The sequence below is a fragment of the Haliotis rubra genome, unplaced genomic scaffold, assembly GCF_003918875.1.
Source record: "Haliotis rubra isolate DU_JTF1 unplaced genomic scaffold, ASM391887v1 Scf556, whole genome shotgun sequence".
Lineage (NCBI taxonomy): Eukaryota > Metazoa > Mollusca > Gastropoda > Lepetellida > Haliotidae > Haliotis > Haliotis rubra.
This window is the reverse complement of record NW_025767253.1, coordinates 446,256-472,638: the sequence shown is the minus strand read 5'-3', so window position 1 is coordinate 472,638 and position 26,383 is coordinate 446,256. Positions and strand designations below refer to the sequence as shown.

The 26,383-nt window shown below is 41.1% G+C and overlaps 1 protein-coding gene and 1 long non-coding RNA gene across 2 annotated transcripts in view; one reads left to right on the top strand and one right to left on the bottom strand.

The window, feature by feature from the left end:
• Positions 1-26,383, top strand: part of LOC124253861 (neuropeptide FF receptor 2-like) — a 256,788-nt gene that overhangs the window by 165,714 nt on the left and 64,691 nt on the right. The window lies entirely within an intron of this gene.
• LOC124253865 lies at positions 1,041-18,807 on the bottom strand. Its single transcript, XR_006892313.1, has 3 exons — positions 18,703-18,807; positions 6,518-6,528; positions 1,041-1,051 (listed from the first exon to the last, which is right to left on the bottom strand). It is a non-coding gene; the product is annotated as an uncharacterized LOC124253865 (long non-coding RNA).

Below are 26,383 nucleotides of genomic sequence, written 5' to 3'. Positions count from 1 at the left end.
TGGTATTCAATTTAATCAAATAAAATGTGTTTTCTGACATCATACATTCTCGGATGGCGGTGTTTACCAATGCAAATACGCGGTGTGTTGCATCACAGCAAATGTTGTAAGTACTCGGCTGATGACATGTCTTTATGATAAAGTTATTACGATGTTTCGCAGTTCATCTCTTATTATTACAAAAAAACTGCATGTCTTAAGCATCTGAAAAACCATGGATATGTACGATAAACACTGTTAATTGCAATCCGCACTGAATTTCACTAGTTTACAATGTGATTAACCAGAGCTCAGCAGCAAATTTGTTTATGTGCTATTTTCGATGATGTGAATATGTGTGATCACTGGGCAACTTTTTTATGGGAGCCACGAATTTCCCCGCAGGTTTAAACGAATCCGCAGTATCGCGAAGGGCGTTATTGTGAGGGATGACTGTACTATACATCCATGGGCCTAGCATTCAATACAGCCTTGAAGCAAGGCTAGCTTGTGGCCACTTGATGCTTCTTATGACTGGTTGAGCTTCAGTTGTAAGAGGCGACATACGATGCCGTGAAGAAACCAAGTCAGCAAGCTTGAACACCAGATCCAGTACTGGAGTTACCTCTTACGACGGACATGGGTTGCTCTAGAGTGAGTGAGTGAGTTGGGTTTCGCACAGCCTTTAGCAATATTCCAGCAATGTGACTGCGGGGGACACCAGGAATGGGCTTCACATATTGTACCCATATGGAGAATCGAACCGGGGTCTTCGGCCTGACAAGCGAACGCTTTAACCACTGGACCACCCCAATGCTCCAGGCTGCTCTGGAACCATTCCTACCCAAACTTACAGTATAATCCTGAGTCCAGACAGTCAAAGACTTCTATAAAGGCGTGACTGTGTATGTAAAGTTTGAAACTGATTTTTAGTATAAGTTACATGTGCTATTTTTATGACTCAGAGCAGTTTCAACCAAATTATCATTTTCCATTCCACATCTGTCTGTTTTGGTAAATGTCATGTGCGGAATGGAGAGTTAATAATATTGGCTTAGTTTCAACTCTAAAACTACATTGACACATTTGCTCTGTTCCAATAAGTTCCCCCTGACCAAACTTCTAGGCCAGTCTGTCTAGGGCCCCTTTAACACACTGTTCATGTGAATAGTTTTCCTTCCTTCATCCCTGTCTGAGACAAAGGAAGACCTGGCTTATTCACTTGATATTCCTGCCTATTCTTTCACTATGTAGACAGCCATGGTTAATCCAGTTAGACTGATTTCCGTGGACAGAAGTTCCAGCAGTCAAGGGAAGATGATTACAGTAAATGGGCTTATCTTTCGTTTCAAATGAAGCCATTTCCATTTGCTGGTTTATATGATTTGTCCAGCTACTCTATGACAAGTGTGATGTTACTTCAACCTTTATCCTTCACATGGTTGGACCATGATACATTTGACTCTGAAGAAAAGTTCTAAGAGTATCAGTTGTGATCCATGCATTTTTTCAAAATGGCTGCTGACGTGCCAGATTTATGTGGAAGGAAAACCTCAAGTAATGCAGGTCTTAGAGATTTACTGGTGTGGTTATACTTACCAGCATTGATATGGTGCTAAAACAGCTGGAAACATCAATGCAGATCAAGGATTCAAACCCATCATCACTGGTTCCAGGCACACCAAAGGGACACAACTCTGTAAAGCTATTTGTAGTGCTGAATCAAGTCAGCATGCCATAATATAACTGACATATGTTCTAAACGACACTGCACCAAACACACTAACATTAACCAAGCACACAAAGCAATACTAGTAGTTCCGAGCTAGATGAGGAATGGTTGGGCTCGTCCTGTGGGGTTAGGTTCCTGACAGGTTCCCAGACACTCTCAGATTAGCTGCCATGTCTTTGAGAGGTAATTGTCTGGGAATCGGTGCCATATTGATACGTTATTACACTTGCTCAGCCGAAGTTATCAGTATGAGGTTCTGTCCCTGATTGAGTTGTGTTTTCTCCTGAGAGACGGCGGGATTGGAGAGGACATTTCTGGTTGTGACTGAGGGTTATTAACCTAATACAATGAATACACATGACGATTTTAGATATTGGAAAAATAACATCGCTCTTAATGCTGTGCATCAGATTTGAAATATGTTGCATCTGAAATCAAGAGGGAATATTGGGTAGTGAGGATTGTTTGTGTTTGTGAGGGGATCGACTGATAGGCACGATGAACACACCTTTTCGCACATCATTTTAATTGTGATTCATAAACACTTGCTATTTATTCAGTCATGCATGCTGCTCTTTGAAGAGATTTCTTATGGTGATGGAATTGTTTTGGTCATGATAAATGTACCCTCACCAGATGGACAAATGTTTTTTGAATAGTTTGTTTGAGATAATACTTTAATTAGGGGCTAGTGTGAGGCATCGAGTGACCCATTTGCTCTTCAGTGCTCCATTTAACAATAGAGCCTGTAATTCTTGCGAGGCTCTACTTCTGGTTAAGCTGGTTCCCAGTAGGGGTGACCATTGGGGGTGAAACATTTTACTATTGTGATAGCGATAGTCTATTGCGATATACTAATGGATTATCGGTTCTTTACTGTCAACTGACAACCATGAGACCATTCGAAAAGGTATGAAACGTTGTTTGTCACCGGAAGTCAGCAGCTCAAGTTCCGCGAAGAGTCGTGAGCTGCTTACGGACCCTGTGCATCCATTCCAAGGCATGGATGCGCAAGAAAGAAAGAACTGTTTCAATGATCATGGACAATATTGCAGTTTTGCTTAACTCATCAGAACTAATACATATCTTATACTTGACTTAATGCAGCTGTTTGCGATTCTTTTCTTTGGCCATTAAAACCTGCATTTCTACTCAATCAGCAGTTAGGTGTGTCTGCTTTGTCAGTGGCTAATTTCTGTCCAATCAGATTGAAATACAGTATTAATTAAGTAGGAATTTGTATCCGGTTTTAAGTGTATCCTGTTTTATTTATTGATTGTTAAAGAGACAGATTTCAGTGTAACAGTTTAGACACAGTCTGCTGATAAGGAGATGGATGTTTACCTACTGGTATCTTATCAGAACCTGCATCCTGAAATGAACTAATTGGGTGCTGCTAATCTCTTTCTGAGTGGCATGGCACTTGACATTATAAACCTCAAAATCGACATAACACCAAACACTCATAATTACAGGCGTAAACATTCCCTCTGGATAATGGTTGCCTTATTCCTGTGGATTCCACAGATACATACAGAATGGAAATGAAATTTTTAACTAAGTCATAGCTATCCCTAGTGGTATGCTTAAAGAGTTACGCGGTTATCTCCCTTAGGCTAGCTGTGACGTCACAACATAGTTGTTGAAAACCTCTCATAATTTTTCTGTATGGACAACACAGAAGACGTGTTTACAGAGTGGAAGTGTTTTTTAACTTTTCTTCAAATTTTCAACAACTTCAAGACTCCTGGTGAGTAGTGTTGCATTGGTTGATGTTTCTGACAATCGCATTCTATATTTTGTGCATATTGCTTGATTTTCATCTAATTTTCCCGCCAAAAATCATAATGTCTCAAGCACGTGTCTGCAATCTCAAAAAATTCATGGCCAAGTTGTATCCCCATTTCTAATTGCCTCCTGCCTCACGGGTCCTCCCTACTCTTTTTATAACCGATTTTCATTGTGTCAAGAATTTTTTTGTAATGTGATGGATTAATGGACAATATTCGGCATTATTTCATCCCTTACGGGGTACATTCATTCGTCCATATATCTATTCTTTGCAAATTCGATAAAAAAAGAGGCTAAAAATTAATCTGCAGAGGCAGTTTGATCAGGCTGAAGCCCGTCGGCCGTGTGCCGTACAGACTCGAAAGACCACGGCCAGGGCCATCGGTCTAGAGTCTATACCCGTAGGTCGTTATGGTGCTCTACTCGGGAAAGCCGTAGTATCACCCGCGAACTGAAGCTGATGAGCAATCCCCACGGGGGGAGAAGCCAAGGTTTTGAGCGGGAGGGACTATGTCGACGGTTCGACATTAGGCAGGATTTGCCCATGGCGCAAGCCAAACGGGCCCTGCCTTCAGTCCCTGGGTTTCAACCGGCAACGGTTACAACCCATAAAAGCCCTCTCGGCTGGCCACCCTTTCCCGCGCAGCGCGGATTGGAGCCGCGCGAGCATAACAGGGCTGATCCCGTGGACCGCTTGCGGCCCACACGTATGGGATCGTCCCAGTCAACCGTGCCGGCTACGGGAGATCCGGGCTTCTCGGCTGTCCATCAGCTGCCGTCTCCCGTAAGCCACGGGTGGTCTGGAGACGCGCGAGCATAACGGGGCTGATCCTGTGGTCAGCTTGCGGCCCACTCGTATGGGATCGTCCCAGTCAACCATACCGGCTACGGGAGACACGGGCTTCACGGCTGTACACCAGCTGCCGTCTCCCGTAGCCACGGGTAGTCCGGCGCATCGGTGGCATGGCATAACGGGATATATCTCGGCTCAGATTGACACCGTCTAGGTCGATGAGGTCGACCGACGGTAGCTTATGCCCATGGCACAAGCCGCATGAGGTCCTGCCGTTAGTCCCGGGGGTTCAACCGCTTGCATTTGACCCTACTGATAATAAGTCCGCTTGGCAGGCAATCGTTTATTTCCGCGCATGTGGTCGGAGTCGCAGTTTAACGTGACCGACCCGAGTGCCATCCACGGAATCGCCGGCAATAGTAACTCGTGATGACGCCGCAAGAGCCCTAGTTTAGGCAGCTGAGGTACTCTTTAGTTTATACGTGGGTAGTCGAGTATCAACCACAGAGTGAGCTAGTTAAGTTTTCCGCTTCACTCAGCAATATTCCATCTGTATGGTGGCGGTCTGTAATTAATCGAGTCAATCAGACAATCAAGCTTATGTTCAACAACATGAGCATCGATCTACACAATTGGGATACGATGACTTATTGTGCTAACCAAGTCAGCGAGCCTGACCACCTGTTTCTATTAGTCGCCCTTTATGTTAAGTAGAGGGACCTCCCAAGACATTTCTTCCCCATTCATCACTGGTAACGGCATTGGGAATTCTCACTTCTCAACTCTCGGTAGATATCTACCTTCAGGGGATAGATAGATATAAGGGTGTCAGCAGTGTTTGTCATGACGCAGATAACCTGCGTTTTTTAACACACAATTATCTCAAATAGGCAGTGGATTTAGAAGCTTGCGTCATTGTTGACAAACTGCTACTGGGCCCTTAGTTCAGATAATCTAACTTGGGTTCTATCCAATGACTGTTTTGTTTTTTGTGGTCGTTTTGTTTGTTGTTATTAAACAATCAACATTGATGTCTTGATGGAAGTTCCAAACTGACGTTTACTCACAAAACATATCCATGACTCCTTCGCATATGTCACTTGAGCCTACGACAACTCTGAGCTAGGTAGTTGTCGATCTCGTCTCCACTCGACAATCTGTTCCACTTGGCGTGGTAAACAATGATATATATTTTCATCATCTGGGCCTATTACTTCGTCTACTACTTCGGTTTTTCATCCGTTCCATTGGAATCTACCTACGGCCACGGCTTCCAAACAACCCGGTACAGTTGTTTAAGGTACTCTGTATCTCATACAAGAGTCTAAATGGTATGGCACCAAATAAAGTGAATGGCTAACCCGCTTCAACCACCCAGACAACTACGATCTGGAAGCAAATCTTATTTAATATTCCTTCTTACAGACTGCCTTGGCCTCTTATTGCGAGTGTTCTGTCAGTGGTTGCGCGCCATCACTGTGGAATAGACTGTTCCTCGCTATAAACTGTTTCAATGTTTTATTGCGTTCAGATCACATCTTTCAATGCATCTCTTTCATTGTACTATTAACTCAAACCTCACTTGTGGTTGGATTTCGCGATATATAACCTTTCAGTAATATTATTATTATTACTATTACTGAATTAGAAACACCACGGCTATATTCGAGGCCACGCTTCAAATCAATCTGCTGTCCCACGAGGCGACAGCAGTTCAGGTAGCACGAGTCGGACCAGGTGACGACCAGGTGATTGAATCAGATAAGGGGATGACACGTGCATTTTCTTGCCAGAATGCACTGTCAGCTGAGCGATCAACGGGAGGCACGGGCGATATACCGTTAGGTTGGAAACAAGACTGATATCCAGTCACTGAATACAGGCAACTGAGTTTATTCAAATTGCCTCGATATAACCAAGCAGGGTACATGGGTACCTGGTGGGATAATTCATGTGGCTATTCAATTTTCTCGCGCCTCTGGCAGCATGGGTTTTCAGGGTAATAAAAGGTAACATGTCAACACCTTGAGCATGTGCCTTGTACCTGGAAAAGCGCGTTATAGGGCACATTTATTGTTCTAACAAGTGCCTATTATCCCTCTGCTTCTTACGGATCTTGGAAGGTGTATTCCGTCGTTAGTTTATTTTCATCACCCTCATCTCCCTAAACACGCTAATGGCATCTTCCGTCTGGTCTACCAACTTCTGCCATGCTTTGCGACCATGTGTTACGCTGGGCCCCATCTCACTTATCGCAATATACGCGAGGTGGCGCAAGTTTGCGAGTGCAAAGGGAGCCGGAAACCAGCTTGGGAACCAGCTTAGACATTGTGTCAGCTAAAATATAACGAATTTTTTCATTGGCTGATAAATAGTATTTACTGCGGAATGAATGACGCTGATTGGCCGAGAGCTAATACATTGTAAATGGACGCCGTAAACATCGTGTTGTTGGGTTTTAGAGTGTTACGGGGCGGCATGAGTTTAATCATAGGTTAATCAACGGCTCATTGAATTGTAATATCTTTTTCTATGAAGGTACATTCTTTGAAAAATATGACGCGCCATTGGAGATGCGCTGTAAGCGTTTTATGCACCATGTGGGAAATTATTCCGTGATTTCATGTCTGCGTTCACTGTACAAGTGGCTGGACAATTCAGTGACGATATTGCAAATACGAAGGCTTAGCATCCTTGGCTAGGGGTATGGATAGACAAGCCAATGTCAACCTGGATAGGATGGGGTTGTTTTTTCCTCGCCAGTGCTTCAAATTGATAGGGATTTCTCACACCTATCCTCGAAATTATCCAAAAATTTCGTTCTTATTTACGTCACGTTACTCCTAGTCCTAGGGAGTTTTAGGTTTTCGACCGTGCATACTAGATCGATATCTTTTCATACGGCAGTTGCCTTGTCTTGGGAATCGGGTAGCTTCCTCACCCAGGTTTTGAGGATTATATGGCAATTCATCAAGATTCCATGGTGGTCATGTCAGCCCACGAAGGATGCTTGCCCACTCCTTTTTTAGATGTCGTTTTTCAGGCAGTTTCCGATGCCAATCACACTCGAGTGATTGTGTTAGACCATTCGGCAGCTATAGTACCATCTCACCTCTTGACTGGAGATACAAATCTTCCAGAACAATCCAATGAGGAAATTATTTCAACAATTTCTGGATATTTTTCATTGTTATGATATCGCTCCTACAATTTGTTATGTTGATGGGAATTCAGATTCAGGGCTATCTCAACGATTCTTAGCAGATTTCTACTTTTTCTCAGTGACGTTAAGACACTGAAACACAGTACTATGGTGGACTACAGATCAGCAATCGCTTCTGTTTGAGATATACAAGAACTAGCAGTGGTTCTAACAGCTTGCTCTACAAGCCGATTAGTTCATTCCAGTTAAGAATTTATTTATTATTATCATTATTTTCAGCTCCTAGTCCTACAATCTTCCCCAAGTTGGCTTTATGTCTAATTCTGTAGTCTCTCCAGAAGTCTTCCAAACCTATGTAGGAAATTTATTGTCATTTCTTCTCCATAAAAGGTGGGTTTTCTACTTGTCATTGCTACAGCTTCCAGCTCCAGAATACCAGAAATTTTTGGCCATAGGTTTTAGTCAGTCACCTTTACAGGAGGCTATAGATGGCTGCCATGTAGAACTTTACCAGTTTGTTCTTGCCAAGAATCAGGCTTCTGCTGGCGGTCTCTCAGCCACAGAGTATACCAGATTCAAGTATTCCCTACCTCTGCCTCTAGATCAGACAGAACTAGACTCCTATGCCCTATTCGAGCTCTGAGAAGGTATATCCAGCATGCTCTCAATATCAGACATAGTTGCTGCTGTTTGTTTGTTTTGTGTTTGTTTTGTTTTATTATCTCATGCAAGACAATTGTTGATTTGGAGTTCTTGATTGAATATTATATCGTCTTGGCTTAGGAAGACAATCATTTCTTGTTTACCAGGATTTTGACCCCAACTTAGTGAAGAATAGTTTTCCCTGCATGAGACCAGGGCCTGGACGTCGTCACTTGCAGCTTGGGGGTCCATTTCAATAGATCAGATTGTTGCTGCATGCCGGTGGAAGATCTCTAATCCCCACACCAATTTGCTTTTGCAAAACTCATTCCATCCTTAGAGAGCCTACGGACAGCGCCTCTCCTCTTCTTGTTTTTCCCCTTGAAGGGGAAAAAGAAGGGGGTGGGTGGGGTGGTGCATATTTATATATATCCAAACTCAGCAGTGGTTCACTGTCTTTGGACTGTGAGGGAGGAAACAGGTTAACAGTAAACGGAAGGATGAGGATCTTTGAAGAACCGTATCTACTAATGTTTATCACCAGTGGAATTATTATATCCGCTGCAGTTATTACTCCAGTTAAATAATCCACAAGAAGACTTGAAATCACAAACCGGAAGTGACGTCACGAACCGGAAGTGATGTCAATGAACCGGAAGTGGCGTCAATGAACCGGAAGTGACGTCAATGAACAGGAAGTGACGTAATCAAACAGGAAGTGACGTAATCAAACAGGAAGTGACGTCACAGAAACCGGTTAAAATGAGAATCAGTCAATAGACTATTACAGAACCGGATATGACGTCTGGGACCGGAAGTGACGTCACAGTCTTCTCCAAACACCAGATACTTCTCCCTCACAAGGATGATCTTTCCCTTTAGGTAATTAAATACTGAAATATCCAGGGAATGATCTAGGTAATCCATATGTATATTACATTTCATCACTTAAGTCATAGTTATCCTAATTGTTATGTCATAGACTATAACGGGATAATTAGTGGTATTGCTGTATTCTAAACCCTCCTTCCTTATGTGAGATTCTGGCAACCATAATCCAGAGGGAATGTTTACGCCTATAATTAGGAACAATTACATGTATTGTTAGTAATTGTTAGTAAACTTACCTCTGGATTATGGGATCTAGTGCCCACCAGACCTCCCCACGAGGAGATGCAGAAGACGTCAGTTTTCTTCAGAAAAATCATGAGGTTTTCAACAACTATGTTGTGACGTCACAACTAGCCTAAGGGAGATAACCGGGTAACTCTTTAAGCATACCACTAGGGATAGCTATGACTTAGTTAAAAATTTCATTTCCATTCTGTATGTATCTGTGGAATCCACAGGAATAAGGCAACCATAATCCAGAGGTAAGTTTACTAACAATTACTAACAATACATGTAATTGTTCCTAACTGCACAAAGCTGCTCGGGGTGGTGGAAGTAGTCTAGTGGTTAAAGCGTTTGCTCATCACACCAAAGACCTGGGTTCGATTCCCCACATTTGTGAAGCCCATTGTGTGAAGCCCCGGGTCCCCCGCCGTGATATTGCTGGAATATTGCTAAAATTGGCGTAAAACTAAACTCACTCACAAAGCTGCGGAAGGGCTAGCATATAGCCAGATTGGTTTGTTTTCTTACCGTCAATTTTTCTTTGTTATGTAAAGAGTGAGTGAATATGTGTTTATACCTTTCTCACCAACATTCAAACAATATTAAGCCAGGAAACAGCAGAAAGACATTTCACACATTGTGAATATGAGTGGAATCAAACCCAGATTTTGGGTTTGATGATGAAACACTTTAACCACTTGGCTATCACACTGCACCCTATTAAAAAATATAAAAATGTCAGGATTGGAAATACCATTGTCAAAAAATGCAACCAAAGTGTAAGAGGCGACTAACGGGATCGGGTGGTCAGGCTCGCTGACTTGGTTGACACATGTCATCAGTTCCCAATTGCGCAGATCGATGCTCATGCTGTTGATCACTGGATTGTTTGGTCCAGACTCAATTATTTTCAGACCACCGCCATATAGCTGGAATATTGCTGAGTGCGGCGTAAAACTAAACTCACTCATTGTTACGACAAGCATGGGTTACTGAAAACCAATTCTAACACAGATCTTCATGGGTCATCTGTCACAATTAGTAGAGTTGTCTGATGATATCTTTATTATTAAACTGGGAAAAGGGGGAAAGTCATGCTATTTCATCCATGGCCATATCATCCCAGAAAGGGGTGATGGGGTCAGTAGTAAAAATGTTCACTCGTCATGTCAATTCCCCTCATGGGTTACAGTTTGTGATGCCATTTTGTGGTGTCCCCTCGCCATGGAATATTGCTAGTTGCTAAAACTTTATTTACTCATACCAAAAGAGTTAAAAGATGATACTCACTTTTACCTGCCGATCAAGGGAATGAAACACACCTGGTCGGTATGTTGCATCTGAGTCGCACATCGCATGGTACATTTTGTATCTCAGTACTGCATTTGTCATGACGATTACAAGCAGACGTCAACACATATTTCTATAAAAGTGCAACAATCTTGATGCTTGGTTGGTTTGTTGTTGAACGCTACACTCAGCAATATCGCGGCAGTCTGAAAATAATCGTGTCTGGACCAGACAATCCAGTAATCAACAGCAATAATCTTGAATGCAACATTAAATCTGAAATTGCATCTCAGACTTGACCTTTGTAAATATTTCAACAGCAATGTGAAAAAGTAGCTTCTGTCGTTCATTTTAGCAATATATTAGTGTAATGCCCAAAGCAAGAGAAAGAAAAGATGAAGGCTTCTCCGATGTATATTTATGCAGCATCAGCAAAATGTCCTTACTTCGAAGAAGGCACTTTGTGTAATGTAAACAGCTAGTTTTACAATCAGTATTTGAGTTTAGTTAGAATTATGTTTCATATATCTTTTTATTCTGTAGTAAAAAATTCATACACTAACTTGTACTTGCAGGTAGTTGAAAGGTAACATGGCTTAACTCATTAAGGCCGAGAGACGCATATAGGGGGCAAATTAATCAGCTCCTCACAGCGAGTGATGTGTTTATGGGGCAGGTAATTAGCAGTTTCTCACAGCGAGAGCCACATACAGTCGTCAACAGAAAGCACCTCTTATTCAGCGAGAGACGCACATGTGTGTTGTACTTTTAAAAATCGCACTGTACCTATTATTTCAACCAATTTAGCAGTACTGAGCAAATGTTAGCTTTTCTTACGAGAGATCCCACCTTTAGTATCAATCAGAAGAAGTATTTAAAGTGTTTTGATAACAATTGCTAATCATTATCATAGGCTTGTACAGCATTTAGCAAATGAACGCATGTCGGCGAGAAAGGGGATTATGATGTTTTTACAGAGGTAAGTGCCTGGTACTCTTCCTTGGGAATGGATACTAAAATACTTCGTATGCACCTTGATTGAATTAGATGTAATGGTTTAGAGGTTACTTAAAATTATATTTCCTTCAGCTACCTAATAAATAGGAAACAATATATGAAATTTCAAGGACATACAAAGACTGACTGACTGTGTTTGGTTTTATGCCGCTTTTAGCAATATTCCAGCAACATCACGGCGGGGGACACCAGAAATGGGCTTCACACATTGTACCCATGTGGGGATTCGAACCCGGGTCTTCGCCGTGACGAGCCAACGCTTTAACCATTAGGCTACCCCACCGCCCAAACATACAAAGAATTCAAACACAATAGAATAGTTTGAATTTACTTTTTAGGCATCATTACGTTGTCATGTTTCATATACTGAAACATAATGTATAAACACAAGTAATTATACATCCAAGCTCGAATAGATTAAACATAATTGAACTTACTAATTTGAAGTTTACTGAATTGTAACTAGTTGTTTTCCATAATCTAAAGTTCGTAATGTTACCTAAGTGAATATAAAGTGATAAGTCGCGCCTTTTCATCGAATACATTTATGCATGTCAGTGTTATTACAACAATGAAATGTTTTACTACGTTTGTTACAAAAGACAGTAAGTTGTTATTCAAAACATTGTCACACATGGACAGAAGTAATATCATAAGTTATAACATGTAAGCCATACAAAGGTATTTCAAGCATTTTTGTTCAAGCTGTTGAAAGTTTCATGTTGATTTGAATTGTCAGTTTTCTATGCAATTTACATGAGCATTCTGTAAAACGTTTGTATTTGATCTGTGTAATTATCAATCCGGGTGCAATTATCACGGTATCAATCAACTCAGTCTCTATTGATCCATCGTCAATAAAAGCTGGATAGTATATCAGTTATCGATACACATGAGTATAATCATTCAAGCAGATTACAGTTATGAGATAATTGAATCTGTGATGTTTATACATGCATGCACATCTGTAATCTTATGAACCTCGTTTGTATTCAGTAAAGATATAGGCATGCCCACCTTCATAAATATTGGGGGTGGGGGTGTCAACTGCAAGTTTATACACTATAATAATTCAGTATAGTGTCACCTCGTGAATTCTGTAATGCGTGTACTCTAGTGGTTTAAACATATTTATTTCCAAAAGAGGAACCGGATTGGTAAACAAGCAGTATGGTGCTTATATGAATACCGCTCCGGAATACAGATATATTATAGATATAATAATCGTACGGAGAAAAACATGATATTAACAAACGATAAACAATAGCTTTCTGGAAATGTAACAATCATAAACTGTAATATAGCCGCTTTTAACGTTAGAACCATTAGTGTCGGAAAATACTTAATAGTAAGTGCAATTTCGTTTTTATATTACAACACAAATCTGCCTGACAGTACAATGAAATAATGGATAGATTCTAATAATTCAAGATTACCTTTAGTAGATCCATGAGAACAAGTTAAGGATTGGTCTAAGTTAACGCTCATCACGTACCGCACATGCATTTGTTTCACTGTTCCAACTACTGTGCTTACCCCCTTGAAATACAAACCAATAGTAGCGATTTGAAACTATGATCATTTGTTAAACAACTTTTATCCTAAGTTGAATAAAATTCTGAGATTTTAATCTTCAGTTGGCAAGGTTAAATTATGAGTATTCGCAATCTTAGTTTCACTTTGTTTGATTCACATTTTTGTTTAAAGTGAAATTTATCGGTACGTTTTCACTGCAAACAGACTATAACAGATGGTACTTATTGTTACCCTGCCTGGTATTTGTAATTAGGAGGATGGTACCAGGACTGGTCAGCTGAGAGTCATTTAAGTGGTCTGATTGGGTGTCAGACTGAAGCGTATCTTAGTGGGCTGGAACCAGAATACTGGTCTTGTCTATTGCAAGCAGAGTTAGGCATCTGATTGATGTGGGATAGCTCTCATTAGTCCTTGCTTGTGCTAGGAAACAGACACTGTCTCAATTGTACGCTCAGTTGCTCACTCAGTGTCTCTCTTACTAACTTACTCACTGGCTTTATTGCTCAATCACTCACTCCACTCACTCACTCCCCCACCCACCCACCTCACTCACTGGCTGGGCTCACTCACTCACTCACTCACTCACTCACTCACTCATTCACTGACTGCCCAGCCTTTCTGTTAACTATAATAATTGCTCTTACCACATGGTCATTTTTTTTCTGTTTCATTTTGAAGTTAGGTGAAATAACTGTGCTCTTTGAGTCTCACTCACTCCACCCACCACACACTCACCCACCCACCTCATTCACTGACCCCACCTCACCTCACTCACCCCACCCACCTCACTCACTCACTGGCTGGGCTCACTCACTCATTCACTGACTGCCCAGCCCTTCTTTTAACTATAATAATTGCTCTTACCACATGGTCATTTTTTTCTATTTCATTTTGAAGTTAGGTGAAATAACTGTGCTCTTTGAGTCTCACTCACTCGCCTCACTCGCTCACTCCCACCCACCTCATTCACTCACTCCCCCACCCACCTCACTCCCCCACTCACTCACTCACTCACTCATGTGCACCTCACTTTATCTCACTTTACCAACTTCATACAAGAAGCTGTACAAGTGATCCATATAAACACTAACAGTATCACACTCCAACGGGTACGTCAAACAAGGGAGATAACTCTAGAAATTGCAGTTTCCTTCCACTTAGCGTACAGCATTACAGAAGTTGCTAGACTGCCATAACACGTGAAGGGCAAGAATGTGGCCAAGCGCTGGCAACTTTAGCTGCAAGAAAATGGTGAGGATAAAAAGCAATATTGGATGCTCATTGCAGCTCCGTACAGTGTCTTGTGTGGCAGAGTCGAATGAACAGCCCCCAAGTGCATTATGAGATGTGTTCTGAAGGAGTGTTTGTATGCTTCACAACTTGGATTGAGATTATGCATGGTTTTTATCACAAGCTCACTTCATCAATGCAGGTAATGTTTAAGTTCAGACAGTACAGGCCTCCACTAGTTTGTAAAGTGATCAAATTCTTGATACCACGCAGACCATTTTTATATGTCAGGATATTGTGAATACTCTTATTTCATGGAGATTTATGGCTTCTTTGATGATTGGACGGCTCCAACACTTCGGTGCACTTTTTGAGTGGACACAGTTGTTATGAATGAACTGTTACAGCGGTGTATTTTGATAATGTTCTTGCACTCTCATTGTGTGTCGGCGAGGAGTTCATCCTTTTCTTGGGAGATTATTTTGGCAGCTGTTTGGGGAATGTTTGCCGAAGACTTTATTACAACAGCTTACACAAGGAATGCACCTTGTGGTAGAACTGCGTGTGAATGACAGGCTTGATGCATGTGGAAATGCTTTCTAGAGGTATATTTTTGATGCTTGCAGTGTTTATACCAGAGGCTCTCAGTGCCGATAATTCCTTATTAATATTTCACTAGGTGATTCTATATTTATTTGTGCAAACCTGTTTCAATACTGAGAGAACAATTACCTTTTTATAAGGACTGGCGAGGTAAATACATTATTTGTATATGTGTGTCTCATGTATGTTTTTGTCATTGATATAATGGATAGATAAGTGGGTATATTTTATTGATTTCAGGAAACTATATGTTGATGCATTAAATTACCATTGTGTCAGTGTTTTACAACAAGAAGATACTGTATTTGTCCCCATCGAGCACAGATATGGATAATGTGTGCAGATAACAAAAGGTGTTTGTGTTTGAATAATTAGAAAGTCTCCTTATCCAGGGATGAGAATGGGTAGGAGTGAAAATACAGGAAAATGAGCCGGGGATCTTGGGGTTCGCAGATCCAAGAATGACCCAAGTGTGAATTCTGTTGAATTCCGTGGATCTGCAGAAAATACTCATTCCTGCCTATCCAGGTACCTGTCAATACTGTAAACGAGTATATTTCACAAGAGGTTTTATTTTTCGCTAAAAAAACATTTTAGCGAAAATTTATACACCGCTAATAAACCTGTCATTCATTCAGTCTAGCCACGCCGCCTCTGAGTTGTTACCATAACACATCAAGTTTGAAGACAGAAATCTACGGAATCTTAAAATGACGACTGATAGTAGCATAAAGAATCAAACTTAACTGTCGCTGTAATGGATTTCCCAAAACATAATTAAATAATGAGCCAAATCCCATCACCAAATTAGCTTAAAACAGCAATGTGTGTTGTGGCCGCCATGGAAATTGGTCACATGACAGATGGTTTGATACAAAACAGATTACCACGAAACGACTCGAAAGAAATAATACAGCAGTATTTTATTTATTCATTTAGATACAAACGATCATCATGAAGCTTAATAGTCACTAACACTCAATCATCTCATTCACAACAACCCGCTTGTTTGAAATCACAAAGAGCTTCATATACAGTATAAGTTAATTAGTCAGATCATCAGAATTCGAACATAATACTGATGTGTTTTTCATCTCTTCCGAGTAAACGGGTTACTGTGTACTAGTATATCGCACAGATAGGGATTTCCTGTGAGTAAGTAATAAATGCCGCCTCGACAGGTTCGCCACTCTGTTTGTTTTCACTGCTATTAGTGGCGCCAAAGAGACGGCTGGCAGTTCCGCAATTACTGATTGCGCCAATAATTGACCGCTGATGTAGTCTAAACTGTCAATTCCGCCAAAATTGCACCACGCCAAAAATAAGTACGCTTTACAGTAATGTTGTGCTGTTTTCTAGCAGTATGCACGATCGGACATATTACACGACACGAGTATATTACATACTACTTTCTAGAAAATGTTTCCCTTTATGCAATGACAGGACCAGTGTGTTTGTCTAGTGAATAATTTGTCAAAGAAATATTGATTCTCATAACTAATAGATGCTCTCTGATGTATTTTAAAAATATGTGTATCAAATAGACCCTAAATCTATATTACTTTAGACTTTAGTATGGATATATTACTTTCCATGTTACTATATATAATTATGCAATTGTCAGAGCACTCTGCTGAGTAAATGCTATGTCAAACATACCTCTCATAAATGAGATTCTATTATTTTACAAATACCAACGATAAAATAAATCAACTACCTTCTGCACAACTGGGACATTGAAATATTAGTTTCCACATGACTGTTTCTAAGTATATGATCTATGGGCCATTCTGTTGTGTAAATTATTTGTCAAACATACCACATTAGTATAATATGGTACTGTTTTCACAACTGTCAAATATATCTGCTACTTTCTGCACAACTGTGATCTGAATGTGTTACTTTCCACATGACTATTTCCAAATATGTAATCACTTGGCCACTCTGCTGATTCACAGATCATGTGTCTGACAAGTGAGGTACCTACTTTAGCTATCAGAATAAAGCATTTCCACGTACTCCCAAGTCAATATGTTTGGCAAAGGCCAATATTTGGCTAAGATATAAGGATAGGATTAAAGGGCTATGCCCATGACACCGGTCGATCCAAATAATCCATTCTGAAACATGGATATGACGACCACCATTCATTTTCCACAAGTAGCATGTCTCATGTTTGAAATAAATTATTTAGTCGATTTGATTATGACACATGAGGGGTCGCGATTAATGTTGCCAGTAATTACTAAACTGGAGGCACTGATCGAGAGGGTCTGTCTGTAATGGTACCAGTTAGCAGTAACATTTGACACTTGTATTAGTAATAAGATCTGACTTCTATAAATGGTTTTATTGGCACCAATGATTGATATGGAATTTGTTTTATCTTTGCCATCCAGTAGCCTTTTTGCCTGTAGGCAGTGGGAAATCCATTTTAGTAGTGGCTGTTGGTTCTTGTACAGCACAGGTGGCCCAATTTTGCCACAGTTTTCAAAATTGTACCTGATACAATTGGCTTTTTAATACTGATTTCTTCAGCTAGTTTGCAAAAATGCCTTGGAAAAAATAAGCATATTGTATTTGAACTTGAGATGAGATCTTGACATGGTTCAATGTGGAGCTGCTCATAGACCAATCTTCGACCCAAATTTTGTAGAGAATGTCTGTAAACTACACAAATAGGAATACAAAGATAATATCTATTAACGTTCATATTATGTAAGTAGCATGATGGTTTTGTCAAACTCACCTGTATTTAACTGAAAACATGAACAAGTAGCTTGAAGCTGTTTGGTTGTAAACTATACTGCCTTGATTCAAAGTTGATGAAAATTTTCAAAATGTAAAATTTTGAACTGGAAAACACTTTCCCTGCTGTCAAAATATCGATGAAATATTGTTGTGTGTACTGCATGCTAAGCTTTGACTGGGTTTACTGATGGCATAATTCCTCAAAGAGATAAGGATTTATGCTTATGCTGTCGACCATTAGTTCATCTATCACTGGTGCAAAAACCTGCTAATCTCTAACTTGGTTGTAGGGTTTCATGTATTCATTTATTAACTGTTTATCTGTGACTTTTATTACAGTATATTATATAACGCACATATCCATGCAACTAGTACATGCTCAAGGCGCTGATATCTTTTCCCCTTGATCACTGGGTGTCAATCTCAATGGCACATCGTATTATCAATCTCAACTCCCCGGAGAGCATACAACTCTTGCAGCCACTAGGCGCACCGAGTTAGTGTGGCTTTCCCATTCTTACAAGGTACCCATTCACAGCTGGGTGGACTGGGACACATAGTCACAGTACTTTGTCCAAGTTTACTGCATGTTGCTGCACCCGCTGCAACTAGGTGTTTGCACGTATTCATGTGGCCACCATCTGGTCATATACGGATTCGTGGGTTCTTTTAAGTGCACAGGGTTGTGTACTGTACACTAGGGGTTGTGACAACACTGAAAGAGTCTGCACACAAAGTTGACTCCAAGGTTTTTACACCCGGTCACAGCTGGGCTCGATCCCGACACCTCAAGCTCGCTGGATCACTAGCCTGGCACCTTAGCCAGCTCGCCCACCATGACCTAGCAGTGTGAGTCAGTACCCCATGTGATATTGCTATAAATGCCATAGAACTGTACTCACTCACTCACTCACTCAAAATAATTTGACATTCAAAGATGAGGCACATAGATTTGTATTGTTACAAAGATTAGTTATGCCAAGAGACAGTGTGTGATTGCTTGAATCCCAGATTTACCCAGTTGTGTTTGGTGTTCACCTGAATGCATGTGCCTTATACTAAGGGACTGTTCATGATCTATGACTAAGGGGGTGATGATGATTTTTATGGAGAAGCATGTACAATGTGAATGATCCCCATAAAATTCATAAATTCATGTACAAAGTATGTCATGTAGAAATTCAGTCTCTCTCTCTTCTCTCTCTCTCTGTCTCTCTCTCTCTCTCTCTCTCTCTCTCTCTCTCTCTCTCTCTCTCTCTCTCTCTCTCTCTCTCTCTCTCTCTCTCTCTCTCTCTCTCTCTCTCTCTCTCTCTTTCTCTCTCTCTCTCATCCCAGAATTACCCAGTTGTGTTTGGTGTTCACCTGAATGCATGTGCCTTATACTAAGGGACTGTTCATGATCTATGACTAAGGGGGTGATGATGATTTTTATGGAGAAGCATGTACAATGTGAATGATCCCCATAAAATTCATAAATTCATGTACAAAGTATGTCATGTAGAAATTCAGTCTCTCTCTCTCTCTGCTTCTCTCTGTCTCTCTCTTTCTCTTTCTCCCTTACTCTCTCTCTCTCTCAGACAAACTTTTATTGACACAAGCCGTGATAAATGGCCATATACATAGTATTTTGAAATGCTATCAAGATAGCGAGAATGTAACAAATAATAAGCTTCTTATGCAGATTAAGTGTCATCGCTGAAAACCTGTATACACATATGTTGCTAAGTTTCTTTATTCTTTAACATTATATGTAGAAAATAATTGAAGAAATTTGTAAATTGAAGGTTGTTGAAAATAAAATTGCTTTGAATAATTAATTCTTAGATCACTGTTGATTGGGCATTCAATGATGAAGTGATATTCATTTTCTATTTCATCGCTGTTACATTTTATGCATCTTCTCTGACTCTGCTCTATTATGAAAGGTTCCCTAGTCTCTGAATGTACATAATTTTGAAAGAAGCAATTAATTCATTTTAATTTGAAAAGGAACCTGATTAAATTTAGACTTGCTTCATTTAGGGCTTAAGCATTACAGGGAGGGCGAGGCAACAGGGAAAATAATGTGGTTCATTGACTGTGAGTCAGACTAAGTAAGTTTTATCAGACAATAACCTCACGGTGTCACCTTTGGCTTCCTTCCCTCACCATGTCACTGAAATACTGTTCCTTGTACCTGCTAATTGTACCAGTGCATACATTTCACAGGTATTCTGAATGTTGAAGGGTCTGATACTGAGCTGAGCTAAGGTTTTACCTGCAGTCAAAGCGACCTGCAATGTTGACATTCATAATGTACATACAGTGTATTTGCTGCTGTCACTGAAGGACAAACATTTGTTGCAGCATTTCCATTCACAATTTAGGACATAGTAAAGAAGAGATTGGTTTTCTGAGTACATGTGTCAGTTGTGCCTTAGTGCATACATCAAGGCTCTCATGCAGCTGAGTGCATGCATCAAGGCTCTCATGCAGCTGAGTGCATGCATCAAGGCTCTCATGCAGTGGAGTGCATGCATCAAGGCTCTCATGCAGCTGAATGCATACATCAAGGCTCTCATGCAGCTGAGTGCATGCATCAAGGCTCTCATGCAGCTGAGTGCATGCATCAAGGCTCTCATGCAGCTGAGTGCATGCATCAAGGCTCTCATGCAGCTGAGTGCATGCATCAAGGCTCTCATGCAGCTGAGTGCATGCATCAAGGCTCTCATGCAGCTGAGTGCATGCGCCAAGGCTCTCATGCAGCTGAGTGCATGCATCAAGGCTCTCATGCAGCTGAGTGCATGCGCCAAGGCTCTCATGCAGCTGAGTGCATGCACCCGTGAAGGTTCCGGTTAGAATATTGGCCCATGCTTGGCGTAAGAGGCGACTAACGGGATCGGGTGGTCAGGCTCGCTGACTTGGTTGACACATGTCATCGGTTCCCAATTGTGCAGATCGATGCTCATGCTGTTGATCACTGGATTGTCTGGTCCAGACTCGATTATTTACAGACCGCCGCCATATAGCTTGAATATTACTGAGTGTGGCATAGAACTAAACTCGCTCACTCACTAATACCCGCTCATGGTTCTACAATAGTTAAAACTGTATGCGGCAGACAGAGAGAGACAACTGAACATGGAAAGTCTAATAATAGGCAAGAGGGAAAAAGTGGGTTTTTAGAGAAGATTTTAATGTGTCCAGAGATTCAGCATTCTTGATGTGAGTGGGCAAGTTGCTCCAGAGACTGGCAGCTGCCTGTTGGAATGATCTTTTCCCATAGGATGAGAGTCGAACTTTAGGCATGACAAGTAGCCTGTGATTCTTGGATCGTAATGGTCGGGTTGGGATGTACTGACGCAGAAGACTTGAGAGGTATTGAGGTGTTTGTCCATGTAGAGCTTTGAAAGTGATACATAGAATTTTGAAGTCAATCCGGAATTTGACAGGCAACCAGTGTAGAGACATCAGTGAAGGTGTGATATGATCTTTCATATTGCTTGTGCATGCCCCTGGTTCCTGGTTGTTTTTTTGTGGATGTCCTTTTTAACCAAACTTCACTTAGCCTGAAATTGGTGGTAGTGCTCTTTCCTCGAGCAGAACTGTAAAACCGCTCAATATGTCGCCACCAAACATGGCACATAGATTGATCTGGTGGTGTACTGGTGCCTTTTGGTAGTTTTGGAATTCTGAATCAAATATTTTGGCGCTTTCCATGGCACAAGTTCGGACTTAGACTGAAATTGGTGGTAGTGCTCTTTTCCCGAGCAGAACTCTAAAACCGCTCAATATGTCGCCACCAAACATGGCACATAGATTGATCTGGTGGTGTACTGGTGCCTTTTGGTAGTTTTGGAATTCTGAATCAAATATTTTGGCGCTTTCCATGGCAACAAGTTTGACTTAGACTGAAATTGGTGGTTGTGCTCTTTCCCAAGCAGAACTCTAACACCATTCAATATTTCTTCACCAAACTTGGCACATAGATAGATCTGGTGGTGTACTGGTGCCTTTGGTAGTTTTGGAATTCTGAATAAAATATTTTTGGCATTTCCATGTTGTTATCTCTTGTTCTAAGTACAGTGAAACCTGCCAACACCGGCACCTGTCTAATCCAGCACACTGTCAAAACCGGCATAAAATTTTGGTCCCGCCATTTTACAACGATGTTATGATCATTAAAACATTGTCTAATCCGGCACCTGTCTATTCCGTATTCTGGCTCGACTTTCCAGTCCCAACAAGCAATTTTAGCTGTAATGAACACTGTCTAAACTGGCATGGTTATTGGTCCAATCAAGGGCCCATAATCCAATACACTAATTAATCCTCTTGGCACGCTAGATAATCAGGAAGTAGAGATTGCGCGGTGAATCAAACGTTCTAAGCTGGCATGGTCCAATCAAGGTCCCTTAATGCAATACACTCCTCTCGGCATGCTAGATTGAGAGATTGACGAGTGTAAATGGCAGCCATGTTGGAAAATGATCGTCACTGTCTAATCCGGCACCCTGTCTAAACTGGCATTTTATTTCAGTCCCTTGGGGTGCCGGTTTAGACAGGTTTCTCTGTACATGTTTCAGTTGTGCTAGGTGCATATGTCTCCTGCAACTATTCAGTGCAGGTCTCGGTCACAGTCAGGATGAGGGTGTCATAGCAGGTTGATGTGTCTTGTCCATTGCTGTGAGATATTCATGCTCAGGTCCTACAGATGTGTCTCTGAAGGAGGTAATAAGAGCACCCTGATTGGGCTGGATTTCTGTACACATGACAGGAGGTTATTGTTGACAGTGTCAACAGGGCATCACAGGGTGGTATAACGAGGCAGTCACATGCTATAATGAAGGGGTATTCCAGTTGTGATTGATCCCATCATCATATTAGATAAGAAGGTGAGCTACAAACCCAGTGGCTCGATGAGTGTCATGTATGCTCCGTCAGGTGAAGACAAGTAGATTGATATACCAATTTCCTGTATATATACCTCACTCACTCACTCACTCACTCACTCACTCACTCACTCACTCACTCACTCACTCACTCACTCACTCACTCACTCACTCACTCACTCACTCACTCACTCACTCACTCACTCACTCACTCACTCACTCACTCACTCACTCACTCTCACTCACTCACTCAAGACTGTATATGACACTTGAGACAGATGCCTATTTATTTGATGCCATGCCCCGAGATATAAGATACACGATATATGAAACATGAACACCAGGGCCTATATTTTCGAAGCTCTCTTAGCACTAAGATAGTTGTAAGGTAATGTTAATGTATGGCACTTACAACTATCTTAGCACTAAGAGAGCTTCGAAAATCTAGGCCCAGGGTTTTAGTTGAGTCCTTGAGATACTCTGAGTTGTATTTTACTTTGCAATTGCACACCCACTGTCTGTCTGTCTGGTGGAGGGGGATGTGACCTCTCAGAGTTACCACTGGACCAACAACTTATGAAGCATAATGTATTTGTGAACTCTTTCATAAGATTTCCTTGGTTGGGAATAAGTGTTCATAAGTGAAGGAAAACACCATTGCATGGCCAGTAAACATCTGCTTCCATGGCAACTAAACTTGACTCAACCATACATGTTCTGTATCACATGGGACTCGCTGTTTGTATGATTTGTGTCTTTTTCAGTTTGCGTACCAGCTGTGTAATAGTAAACAATCAAGAGTAGACCAGACAATACAGTGACTCACTTCATCAGCTTCAGACAACTCATATTTCTTGTCAGGATATGATGACCTGAATCAAACAAGACAGCAAGCCAAACCACCCGATCCTGTTAGTCACCTCTTACAACAAGCATGGGTTGAGGAGGATCAATTCTAAGTTGGATCTTCACAGGGCACACGCATGGGTAGTCTGTCTCACAATCCCTGAACCACATTATTTTTCTTACTGCCCAGCCCTCCCTGTAATGTAAAGCCCTACATGAAGCAAGTCTAGATTTCCCCAGCTTGAATCTCCCATCTCACTGAAGCTCCTAATTTAAATGGGTTTATTTGTTACTATCAAAATTACATATATTCAGAGACTAGGCGTTAGTCTAAAGCATTGGTTGCTGAAGACCAGTTCTAGGCAGGTCTTCACAGATGACAAGCATGGGTTACTGAAGGCCAATTCAAGGCTTGATCTTCACAGGGAAGAGATTGGGTTACTGAAAACCACTGGTAAGGCAGGTCTTCACAGACAGACAGATGATGTAGCACACTGCAAACAGGAACTATGGCTAGCAATCCAGATGGTGGTGGAGGCTGTTTAAAGACCACAGTGCTGGTCCACATGTTGCCCAGCTGGACATTAACAGCTTACATCATGGCTACATGAGTTCGGGGCTGTTGGTCAATGTTTACTTCCTGCCCAGTGGTGGTGGCGTCTATTGGACGGGTGTTGAGACAATATACCAGGAAGAGGTGTTGATGTGTTATTGAGGCATCTGTTGGACGGGATGCTGCAACAAGACACAAGGTGTAGATCTGTCAAAGTGGAGTCTGTTGGATGGGGTGTTGTGCAAACATACCAGGATTTGGTGAGGATGTGTGATGGTGCTGTCTGTTGGGCAGTGGGTTCAGATAATATCCAAGACGAGGTTTATATATGTGATGGTGCTGTCTGTTGGACAGTGGGTTCAGAAAACATCCGAAGACGAGGTTTATATATGTGATGGTGCTGTCTGTTGGACAGTGGGTTCAGACAACATCCCAAGACAAGGTTTATATATGTTATGGTGTTGTCTGTTGGACAGTGTGTTGAGACAATATCCGATGATGAGGTTTAGATATGTGATGAGGATGATGAAGATAGTGAAATTCAAAAAGGAAGGAGTCCAGCAGAAAGTAAGGATGTCTTTTTGTGTATTTTGGGAATCAGAGTCTAGCTTTCCTGTTTTTGTATATCCCTTCAGTGTGTCATTAGGAATATCTGCATATGCCATTGACCTGAGTCTGATCATGTCTCAGATACCACTGATGTAGAAAAAGCCTAAATCTGGTTCAGGATCTGAAAAACTCGAGGCATCTCAAACATTAAATTATATTAGCCTGTCCCTGACCCACATTATTTTTCCTTCTGCTGAGCCCTTTCTGCAATGCATAAGACCTAAATGAAGAAGTCTAGAGTTCCTCAGCTTGAAGTTCCCACCCCACTGGCTCCTTTTCACTTTAAATATTACTTTCAAAATTATAAATATATTCAGAGACATTCAGAGACTAAGTGTTAGTCTATGGCTTATTTAACAAAGAGATTTATTTCTGGGATTCAATTAGTTTGGGGCAAAATAAATACCCGTTCTGAATCTGCCGTCTGACTGCAGCTCGTCTTCAGTTCACTTTGAAAGAGTGAGTGAGTGAGTTTAGTTTTACGCCACACTCAGAAATATCCCAGCTATATGGTGGCGGTCTGTCAATAATCGAGTCTGGACCAGACAATCCAGTGATCAACAGCATGAGCATTGATCTGTGCAATTAGGAACTGATGACATGTGTCAACCAAGTCAGCGAAACTGACCACCCGATCCCGTTAGTCGCCTCTTGCGACAAGCATAGTCGCCTTTTATGGCGTGGGTTTAAGCACCTGGGTTGCTGAAGACCTATTCTACCCCGGATCTTCACGGGTCAACTTTGAAAGAAGTAAAGTATATCTAATTGGATATAAGGGCTCTGTTAAGTGATTGGTTTGTAGAAATTAAATATGTTATATTTCTTGCCAGCTGGAGTATAAAAGTGCACTTTAAATGCAAATTAATATCAGGTCCTAGAAATCATCTTATGTAAATATATAGATATTTACCAAAAACAAATAAAAGACTTGATGGATCCCAGGGTGTCGTTAAAGCGATCTTTGTGCTAAGGTAACCATAACTCTCCCATACCGTAACAAAGACTTACAACATTCTTTGTGCTTATGTAATCATAACTGTATTATGATAAGAGTGTTTGGGTCGCTCTATGCACAAGACCACACACTGACACCAATTTCCTGGTGGTGATTCCATTGTTTACAGGTCACAGTTCTAAAGAAGAAACATTGTCCATTTTATCACAAAACAACATTCACTCACTTTCTATGCAAAAACTTCATTAACCAAGTGCTCTCCAATGGTGTTTTTCCTTTATGACCTCTTTCTGGATTAGTGCAAACACTGCAGTCCTAATATAGGCAAGCTATAATTTATCTCCCTCGTAAACTTCTTTGGGGTTAGTCAAACAATCCTGCCTTAGAGCTAGTATTTAATCCGGATGAGATGGTTGTAATAATGGCTTCGTAAATTCTAAAATGGACCCCCTCATGCATAAGGTCTCTAGCTGTTTTAATCTTGACCTCAGTAGACCTAGATTAGATTATCTAATCAAGCATATATTATTTTCCATTATGACATAACTGGGTGAAACAATGGGTCTAAGCCCCTAGGATCCTCTTATGGTTGGTTCTAATATCTGGTTCATGCTGTTTCTTCCTTCCACCTTTCTTCATGCAATCTTTGTAATTGGGAATGGGTGGCATGGTTTTTGAAGGTGCTGCAATCGCTGTGCAGAGTTAGATCTCTTGAAAGCCCTAGGATCCTCTAATTGTTGGTTCCAATATATGATTTTTACTTATCCTTCATTCCTTCTTTCCACACACATTCTTTGTAATTGGGAATTGGTGGCCTAGTTGTTGAAGAGGCTGCAATACGCTGTGCAGAGTTACTTTTCTTAGAAGCTACAGGATCCTCTGATTGTGGTTCTAATACGTGAGTTT